Source organism: Pelodiscus sinensis, chromosome 18 (assembly GCF_049634645.1).
Source record: "Pelodiscus sinensis isolate JC-2024 chromosome 18, ASM4963464v1, whole genome shotgun sequence".
In the NCBI taxonomy this organism is placed as follows: Eukaryota; Metazoa; Chordata; order Testudines; family Trionychidae; genus Pelodiscus; species Pelodiscus sinensis.
Window position 1 is genome coordinate 2466332 of NC_134728.1, and position 11048 is coordinate 2477379.

An 11048-nucleotide genomic window follows, 5' to 3' on the forward strand; every position below is an offset into this window, starting at 1 on the left:
AGTGAAAGGCCACAGGCTGCAATACAAACGTGTGCTCTTGTATCAAGACTCTAAACATAGTAATAGAGATGTAGCCGTGTTAAGAATCAATGCACACAAAATGGATATCAAACAGTATCACAAAGAAAAAACAGTTTCTTACCAGTTCAACCAGAAAGGGCATTGTCTCAAGGACTTGATTATCTGCATACTGCTTCAAAGGCATTTTCACACCAGACTTGAAAGAGAAACCTCTGAACTGTCATTCATGCTTAAATTTGCAAAAGCGGCGAGGAGTCCTGTGGCACCTTATAGACTAACTGAAGTGTAGGAGCATAAGCTTTCGTGGGCAAAGACCCACTTCATCATCTGACATGCATCTGACGAAGTGGGTCTTTGCCCACGAAAGCTTATGCTCCTACACTTCAGTTAGTCTATAAGGTGCCACAGGACTCCTCGTCGCTTTTGCAGATTCAGACTAACACGGCTACCCCTCTGATGCTTAAATTTGACACTTTACGCAGGGGTCTTAACAAAGACGCTAATTACCTTACCCATTACAAAGATAGCTTCCCCAATTATCACCTCTAATATCATTAGCCCACAGACATTTACCTCCCCCCCCCAATCCCCTTCTGTTCTGAAATTTGATTTGTCCTTTTTATGTGTTCACTTTTTTTGATTGTATCCCTTTGGTATCTATGATCATGCCTATTTTCTTCCACAATTTGATCTGAGGAAGTGGGTCTGGCCCATGAAAGCTCATCACCTACTAAACCATCTTGTTAGTCTTTAAAGTGCTACATAGTCCTGTCTTTTGACTCTAAACATGTGTGTCTTTTGCAAAAAAGCTTTGCCCTATATTGTAAAAGGCTTCGCTTTATTTCCTTACGAATATAAAAATGGTCCATCTAGTCCAGGGCCCTGTCATCCAGCCATGGCCACTGCCAGGTACCCCGGGGGAATGAACAGAACAGGGAAACATCATGTGACCCCTTCCCTGTCACCCACTCAAAGCATGGCTAACCGCTATTCATGGACCGAGGTCCTTGAAATGGGGGTGATTACTCCCACAAAAAGTTGCCAGCATTCCCTGGAAAAATGAAATCAAAACACACATGGAAAAAGCATGAGGATTTGTCAACAGGGAAGAGATTCAAACCACATGCTGGGAGAGGGAGCAGCAGTAGCAGTCGACGGAAGCGGGCAGTAAAAGCACAGTTAGGCAAAGCAATATATCTATCAACAGCGATGTTAAATGGAACCTACATTAATTTAGCTTTGAAAACAACACGCTCTGGCTTAGGGGTTTAAACCAATTAGAAAACCAAAGGGGTTTAAACACAATTAGAAAAAGGCCAATCTCGCGTCTTCTCAGCACAGCCTGTTAAATCTGTGATGAAAGTCCGGTAGGGAGCGTCTCACTCACGTGGATTCATGACTCAGCAGCTGGACGCGTCTGCGATCGTGCTGGTTTTAAGAGCGAAAAGGGCTGGAGTTCTTACTAAGGATGTTAAGCAAATGCTTATCAGATAGTCCAGTCGACTAGTCAATACCCCTCCCTTTGCTGCGACTATCAGATAGAGGCAGCAATGGGGGGGAAGAGGGGGACTTTCAAAGCAGCAGCACGGCACAGCCGAGTCAGGTCTGGCCCACGAAAGCTCATCGCCTAATAAACCATCTTGTGAGTCTTTAAAGCGCTACAAAGTCCTGTCTTTTGTTTCAGCTACACCAGACTAACACGGCTGCATCTCTATCACTGTTCCACCAGGAGGTGGCGCTCCGGGGCAAAGGAATTCCCCGGAGCACAGTCCTAGCAGCTGCCTGTGCCCTGCGACCCAGGCTGGCAGGGGGCAGTTGACTCCCCACCTGCTCGCTATAGAAAACCCTCCAGTCTCCAGTCGCCACAACAATCAATGGGAGGGAACCTGGATTCGGGCTCCTCACCCGCCGTGAGAAAAGCCAGCTGCAAGCGGGGGAACCCTAGAACTCTGGGGCCGGCAGAGCCCTCTGGAGGCATCGAGTCCGGCCCCCGGCCCAAAGCAGGACCAAGCCCAACTAAATCAACCCGGCCAGGGCTTGGTCAAGCCGGGACTTAAAAACCTCTAGGGTGGAGATTCCACCCCCTCCCTCGGGAACCCAGCCCAGCGCTTCCCACCCGCCTAGGGAAAGAGTTTTTCCTAATATCCAACCTAGACCTCCCCCGCTGCAACTTGAGCCCATTGCTCCTTGTTCTGCCACCTGCCACCAGCCTCTCTCCAGCCTCTTTGGAACCCCTCTTCAGGGAGTTGAAGGCTGCTCTCAAATCCCCCCTCCCTCTTCTCTTCTGCAGGCTAAACAAGCCCAAATCCCTCAGTCTCCCCTCGCAGGTCATGTGCTCCAGCCCCCGAATCATTTTGGTTGCCCTCCGCTGGACCCTCTCCAATGCGTCCCCATCCTTTCCGTAGTGGGGGCCTAGAACTAGAGGCAAAACTCCAGATGTGGCCTCATCAGGACCGACCAAAGAACTCCCCTCTATCTGCTGGCCATGCTGCTGCTGATGCAGCCCAATATGCCGTGAGCCTTCTTGGCTACCAGGGCATCCTATTGACTCACAAGAAGCTGCTGGCCCCTAGGAGGGACCCCCGTGTCACCAGCACCCACAAGGAAGCTGGGAGGCAGAGGAGCAGTAGCCTCCCCAGGAATTGAAATTGGGGGGGTGTTTGAGTTTACATGGGGGGGTGTCAGGGCCGATGAGGGGTGAGACCGGGAGGGTGAAGTGGGCTGTTTGGCACCATAGTTCACAAAACTGGGGGGGGGGGAATTTGGGGGGGATACGTGTAGGGAAATCCCTGCAGAGGAGGGGGGGAAGGTCTCCCAGCCCACACTTTCTGGTAAAAGCGGTGGCACTGCCCTGCTCCAGAACTACGGTGCCTACGAACTCCCACCCGTCTCGTCCCCCCGGCCTGATGCCCGGAACGGGAGGTTTAAATGCTCTGCAGGCTCCATTTCACCCCCGCTCCTTCCAGAGTGGACTCGGCCCTTAACCAGCAAGGCATCACAAGGACCTCTGTGAACACCTCCCGTGAGCATCCCCACCCATCTCGGCTGGCAAGAGGGTGCCCCAAGAAAGCTGTTCAGCCCCTACCCGTCACTGCCCCCAGGACCAGCTGTGTTCTGCCTAACAGGTGGCTTCCCATATTCCCACAAGTAGTGTGGGCACCGTGGTGCTGGACCCCAGGGATCTCCGGCGGGCGCTGCTGGAGAACGGATCAGCGACAGCTGCCATTAGCATCCCCTCGACCACTGGCACCTCTAGGAGGACTTGCGCCCATAGCCCCTTCCGCTTCCCCCGTGGTGCACTCTGGAAAGCACCGCCCGGCCCTGCAAACTCCCCCACAGCTTCGTCCTGCTGCAGGCAGGTAGGCGGGAGCGGTGCTTCTTGGGTAACCGTGGGGTCCGGCATGTCAGACAGGTGCGGTCCTATTGCAACCCGGGGCCCTGCCAGCTCCTTAAACAGCCCCCGGCTGGCTTTTGCCGTAGGGTGCCCCCGCTTCCTTTCAGCTCTGCATGCCAGGGAGTGCTAGCTCAGCCTTCACGGCTGCTTTGGCGCTGGGCAACGGCAGGCCCTTGGCAATGATGAAGCAGCTAAAAAGCCAAGCGCCGGGGTTATTGCTTGGGAGGGCTGCAGCACAGACGCTCCCCAGGCAGTGCGTCCGGGCGCCCGGATGTATTCCTACCACGCTCTGGCTGCCCTGCCTGCAGCGAGAGCCCTGGGACTAAACCCACATGCATGCCCGAGGCCGGTGTCCACGCTGCCTGTGATGACAAGCTGCTTCCCGCGCTGCGAGGGGGTGCCGCGGTTCCCACTCCGCCGCCCGGCAGGATCGTGCACCACCCACGTCACTTCCGCTGAGCTGGCGGCCGCTCCTGCTCTCTCTGCCTCCAGGCTGCGTGTCTGCGCCGCCGCTGGAGAAATCTGGTTTCCTTTCCCCTCATTAGAGTGAAATATTGCACCAGGGCTCATCCGTCGGGAGCAGTGAGCCAAAGGGAAAGTATGAACGCTGGAAAGGGCTGTGGTTTGCGTGACGGAGCCAGAGCCGAGCGTGCGATTCTGCGGCAAGTGACACATCGCTCTACCTGCCTCCTGCGGCCAGCCCCGGGGGCTTCCTTCCAGGCCAGCCGGGCTCGTGTAGAGCGGCACGAACTTAACGAGCTGTCACCATCGCTTCCCGCTTTGGCTCGCCCCCTGCGATTCGGAGGCTGCTACAGGTCGTCGGGCAGGTCCCTGGAGTCATTTGGACCCAGCAGGGATGGGTAGTGAAACTGGCACAGCTGGAGGCGTTAATCTCAGTTCAGGATATGCGCTGGGCATCTGTCGGTCGCAGCCCAACCCATCCCTGTTACTAATTTACCGCACAACTCCTGGTGCCTTTCCCAGGGCCTTTCTTCAACAGTTCTCAGAGGTTCCTTTCTGGTAGCTCCTATTCGAACACAGGCGTGGGTCATAGCCCTAGTTTAGTGCAGGGATGTAACTTGCAGCGATGTTGCTCCAAGGAGTGAGAACTAGACGCTCTGCCAATGGGACACAGGAGTCTACGTAAGGGGCCTAATGCCATTCCGATGGGAAAGCAAATAATGTTTGGCACAGTTGAGGCAAACTACACCTGTACTCCCACTCCATAAGAACATAAGAATGGCCGTACTGGGTCAGACCAAAGGTCCATCTAGCCCAGTATCCTGTCTGCCGACAGTGGCCAGCACCAGGTGCCCCAGAGAGGGTGGACCGAAGACAATGATCAAGCGATTTGTCTCCTGCCATCCCTCTCCAGCCTCTGACAAACAGAGGCCAAGGACACCATTTTATCCCCTGGCTAATAGCCTTTTATGGATCTAACCTCCAAGAAATTATCTAGCTTCTCTTTAAACTCTATTATAGTCCTAGCCTTCACAGCCTCCTCTGGCAAGGAGTTCCACAGGTTGACTACACGCTGTGTGAAGAAGAACTTTCTTTTATTAGTTTTAAACCTGCTCCCCATTAATTTCATTTGGTGTCCTCTGGTTCTCCTATTATGGGAACTAATAAATAACTTCTCTTTATCGGCCCTCTCCACACCACTCATGATTTTATAGACCTCTATCATATCCCCCCTCAGTCTCCTCTTTTCTGAACTCCGTGGTCCACCAAAGGCACCCGCTGTAGATTTCTGGCTCCCAGCCATCACTTTAGCGTTGCCAGGTGTCCGGTTTTCACATGGACAGTCCGGTAATTGCATCTTCTGTCTGGTAAAAAAAAACCCAGAAAATACTGGACATGTAAAATGGGAATTTTCCCAGTATGTTCAGGATTTTTCCCGCCACGCTTGAGATTTTTTGGGAAAATACCTGGCAACCCTACCTCTCTTGGGCAGAGACCAGAGAGCTGCCTGCAGTTTTGACGCCACACATCTCCTGCTAAGCAAGTACATTTATTCTTAAGGAGACAGCGTTACCGAGAAAAGAGATTAAAACAATACAAGAACCTGCCCACATGCTAAAAAGCTCACCTGAAGGTCTCCTCCAAACCCAACCTAGGCCTCTGGTCGGTTCTAGGTCTTCAAAACCCACAACTGAGTTTTTACACCCTGTCTGACCAATGTAGCATTTTATGTGTAGTCCTGCCCTGAGTTTTCCAGACTTGAAGAAGAGCGCTGTGTAAGCATGACAGCTTGTCTTCATTACCAACAGAAACTGGTCCAATAAAAGATATTACCTCACCCACCTTGTATCTGCACAGCCTTCCAGATGAGGCCCAGCATGTATTTTTAAAAGCTGCATTTTCCAAATGCCGGAGGAATTAAATGTGTAAGCACTCCTGCCTGTGGCCTCGGGAAGGCAAGAGAATCCGCTGACTCACAAAGGATGTTCTGATTTCTCTGTTCCAGATTACTTGTGGGCAAGGTCACCTTGATAGTCTCCTGAAGATGATACATGAACTTCCCTGTGGTTTGTGGCTTCTCTGACATTGTTCATGCCTCTGATTTATGTGAATCAAAATTAATTGGCATAGAAAATGAAAATTGCTGAAAACATTTCAACTCTCGTTACCACAAAAAAAATAAAGATGAACACGTTATAAACCAAGTGGCTCAGTGAAAAATGAGCATGCAAACATGAAAATAACCCTGTTGGAATGAAGAGCTGTCCTTAATTGTGGTACAGCCACAAATGCCTGAGTGAAAGTAAAGGGATGCTTTTCTTTACACACAAAAAAAAATCCCACCGTGATACTGATGCATATTTTAATGTTTTGTAATATTGGTTTTTCTTTTAAAAATTAGGTTAGCAAAATATTTTGGTCTTATATTGGCAAACTCTGCTTAGTAGAGGCTGCAGAGATATCGATGGGGATCTAGAAAACAAGATAGGGCAGACTTTCAAACAGGCATGTCCTTCAGCTACATACACTAAGTGTGAGTCTATGTTGCATGCCCACTTACCAAAATTATGAACCTAACTTGGATAACAACATACACAAATGACCAGAACGGGCCCTTTTACGTGTGCAGTTACTGAATCGACCGGCACAAACATACCCACTGAGCATACAAATTAGATTCACAACTGCGCGTTTGTTTTGATCCTGGAACAGGGCTATTTGTTTCTTTGCAAGCCAATCCCTCAGTTTCAAAGCGGGAATGTACCAAGCGTTGACAGCCAATAGGTTTCATGCAGTGTTTTAGGCTGAATGAAAACTGGACTGCAGTTGGATATCTGCAGGCCACAGGAAAGTTCAAGGGAGCAACATGGGATATTTGAGGTGACTTTTCCTTCATTATGTTACTGGCACACTATGTCCCCTGACCCACTTGCATACCTGGATGCGGGCTGCTTATCTCTGATACCACACCTTAATGAGGTGGGATCTTTCCAGTTCCCATTTACCACCCCAACGTGGTTGGATAGCCTGCACAAAACCACTGAGGAGAAATCAGTGACGGGGAAAGGGGCAGAGAATTGGGGTTGGCGCCATCCAGAAAACCAACCTGCTCTTCACAGAGCTACCGCCAGAGAATTGGGGAGTGACACCAGCAGACTGGTACAGGCGTCAAAGATGGATGGTAGCTGGTTACCAGGACAGCTATTTCCCTGGCAACCAGAAGGCAGGAAGGAAACGGAGGAGGAAGATGGCAGGGTGTGTTTAGCTGGGGGGTGAGATAAGACCAACACTTGCGTGAGACTGGTGCGCTCAAAGCACCGACAGACATTCACTAATTAAGCCCCAAAAAGGCCTATGGGATGGGTACACCTTAGCCCCTTTTATGGCTTGGGAACCTGGGACCCAAAAGTTAAGGGCTGCTAACGTTTGATTGCTCCATTGTAGGGTCCTGTTGTCGGTGCCTCGGGCCTGCTATCCAGAGGTGATGAGCACTGTGGCAGGGCTGCGGGAGTTTGGAGGAGGTCAGGTACACGGGAGGTGGGTGAGTGGGTTCCTGTTCCCTGCACAGGCGGCCAGAGACCGCTGCTCAGCACCCAAGACAGGCAGGCACCAGAGCCATGCAGAGCCAGCCTGCAGCAGCAGGCTAACGGGACACCAGCCACTCGTTAAGGCCGGGTGGGCCACTACACAGTAATTCCTCATGTAACACGGTAGATACATTTCAGAAAATGATCGTGTTACGTGAAAACATGCTACGTAGGGTCAATTTTCCCACTGAAAATAATGGAACAGGTGGAGGTTGTGTTTCAAGCGGTGGTGTCGAAATCAATTTTCTGTTGGTGCTGAGTCGTCAATGTCAATATTAGACGATGTACTGTACTGAACAGTAAAACTCCCAATAGGGCATCAGCTGGAACCCAGAAGTGCTCCGGTCAGCTGCTCTCTCGGCGGGGCTGCTCAGAGCCGCATGTGCGCTCACGGCTCCAGCCTGCACTTGTTAGCAGCCGGGACCGGGACATAAGGTTGGGGGAGAAAGGGGACTGGGTTATAGCAGGGAGGGGAGAGGTTTGGCTCTGGGGAAGGGACGGAGAGGAGAGGGAAGGAGGATTGGGTTGGGAGTACAGTATGCCGCTGTGACGGGTCTTCCGGGACCCACACTGCGTCCGTGCGTCTGACGAGGGGGGGGTCGCCGGGGAATGGCGCGGCGAGCGGCGAACCCTCCGCCGCTTTGCAGGGAGGCGGGGGAAGCCCTGCGCAGCTGTCGGCGACAGGCCGGCTGGGGAAACGGTGTTATTTCAGGGACGGTCGTGTTATTCAAAAAACGTTCCCCTCAAAAAATCGCGCTATCGTGAAAACATGTTAAGTGGGCACGTGTTAAACGAGTAATTACTGTAAAAGGCTTCCCCTCAGGGGAGGAGGGGGAAGGAGAAGGGTGACTGACGGGAGACGGGGGAGGTGCAGCGTGGAGGGGAACTGAAGGCTACAAGCAGGAGAGGCGTCACCAAGGTGCCAGGAAAAGGTGCTATGGGAGCTATCGGGGAAGTGGCCCTGGGAGAGGCTGCTATTCTGTGGGGATAAGGACAGGAGCCCACTAGTGGCTGCTACCTAGGGCCCTGGGCTGGAACCTGGAGTAAGGGGAGGCCCCTGACTCTCCCCACGCCCGGGGGCTGCCACTGGGGTAAAAGAGGAGCCTAGGACCACGGAAGGGGTTTTCCCGCACGCTAGTGACTGGCCTGCAATGAGAATGGCTTGTTAGGTGGGGATACTTGCCGGTGGGAGGGTCACCGTGCGTCGGGGGCAAACTAAAAAATCCACAGTGGCTGCCAGCTACATTCCACATCCTAATGACAAAAAAACCAGCCAAAGGGCACTTAGGCTATGGCCACACTCGCGGCTTCTTGCGCCAGAAATATGCAAATGAGGCTGAGCGTGGAATATTGCCGAGCCTCGTCTGCGTACCTAACGAGCCGCCATTTTCGCAGAAGAGGCTCTTGCGCCAGAAGGAGCTGTCTACACGGCCCCTTCTTGCGCCACAAAACCCCTCTTGCGCAACGCCGTTCTTCCTGAAAAGTGATCGCAAGAGGGTTTTGTGGCGCAAGAAGGGGCCGTGTAGACAGCTCCTTCTGGCGCAAGAGCCTCTTCTGCGAAAATGGCGGCTCGTTAGGTACGCAATGAGGCTCGGCGATATTCCACGCTTAGCCTCATTTGCATATTTCTGGCGCGAGAAGCCGCGAGTGTAGACACAGCCCTGGTCTCTCCCTGTCTGCCCTAGCGCGGGGGCCGAAGCAGCCAGTGCTCACCTCAGTCTGGTTTCTTTCCCCACGCTCCTCACGGCAGAACCCAAGTGCGGGCCCATAGCACACGCAGCACCTTGACGGCACGTGACCCAGGGGGAGATGCCCATGCAATGGAGCCGCTTGTTTTGGTAGGGGGTTTTGTTTTATTCGGGTGTCTTCTGCCCCCTGCTGGCAGAAGGAGACACCTTCCCCGACCCCTCAGAGCTGTCTGTTGTACCTCTTCCTACCAACACCCTTCTTTTGAGTTCTCCTGGCCCAGCATGGGGCCTTCCGTGCAGGCAGGCCGACCTCCTTCCACGGAGCCGCTGGCCCAGCACTCAGCCCTGCTCCTCATCCCTATTTCACTCTGACTGTCCCCGCTCCCCTGGGCGGGACGTCTGGGTTCTGACACACTGCACAACCAGGACCAAATCCCCTGAGGTCTGTGCCTCAGTTTACCCAACTACAAAACTGGGGTTGCGCCTGCCTGCCGGGGCGCTGGCAAAGTTGTGCGCAAAGCAAGCTGAGAAGGAGTGGGGAGGGGGGCTAGTACAGTGGAGGCAGCAGATCTGGCAAAGCAGTTGGACCCTACAGGGATAGGACTGAACCTGCCTCCTGCCCCCAAACCTTGGGAGCATTTAGGCTGGGAAACCTGATCTTTGCAAGGCCCTCTTTCTGTGTCTCTAACCTGCTGCCTCTTCTCCCTCGACAAGGGGGGAGGAAGTTCGGGGGCTGCAGCGGGGGCTCCCCCTCGCCTGCCTTTCTGCATCGGAGGCAGGCAGGGGGTTACCCTGGTGGAGGAGCCAGGCATGCCTCTCCTTGGGGGTACACGTTTCCTTGAGCCTTGAAACGGAGACTCACCTCCAGGGTCAGACATTCAGTCTAGCAAGTGCAGCCCCATTCGGCCCAGTGTCTTATTGGAAGACACAGAGGGCCCTCTAGTGGGCATTTGTAATTCCTGGAACAATTGCCTGTCCAGAACCAGGCCTGGTGAGCCCATGACTGTACCACCCTGAACATGCCGGATCTTGTGTGATGTTGGAAGCTAAGCAGGGTCGGGCCTGGTTAGTACTTGGATGGGAGACTTCCTGGGAATTCTGGGTGCTATAGCTCTGCCCTTTATCCTGGACACAGGGACCAACCAATCACTCTGATCTGCTTCCTGGGGTTTGCAGGTGGTGGGGAGATGAATTGAGGACAGTGTTAGATCTCCGGTCACAAGAGAGTGCCGTTCCTTGCTGCAGAGAAGTTGTCTCCTTCCAAATACAGCAATGTACCACAACCATCCTCTTGCCAGCATTTCCACCAGCCTCCTGCTGGCCTGTGATTTCACACACACTGGAGGGCACATGCTGAGAGAGACACTTTCCTGCCCAGTCCCCCTCTCCAGAGCCCCACCGTGGAATAGGGGCATTTGATTTATTTCAGGCGGGATTTGATTTGTCAGGAAAGGTCCTTTGCAGAATTTCCTTCACATGGGAGACTATTTCTGCTCCCAGGAGAATTCCAGGGTGCATCTACACTGCATTATTGCAGCTCTGGGATGGTACTCGCTTTAATCCAGCAGGCATGGCTAAAAGCAGCAGTGAAGATCCACAGATGCACAGGTTCCGGCGCAGGCTTGCAATGCAAGCACGTACCCGGGGCCCCTGGCTGTACTTGTACAGCCTGCTCTGAAACCCATTCTGCCATGCCTTCCCTGCTCTTAGTTGTGCCAGCCTGCCCAGCCTAGGGATGTAATAGCACAGTCGATTAACCGATAAGCAAAAGCTTATAGGTTACTGGTATAGACTACACACGTTTCTCTCCCCCTCCCCTGCCAGTTAATTTTTTAGCAGGCTGGCCAGCAGCCCGGCTCAGTCTTGAATCACGCTGGGTCTGGGACCTATCCCCGC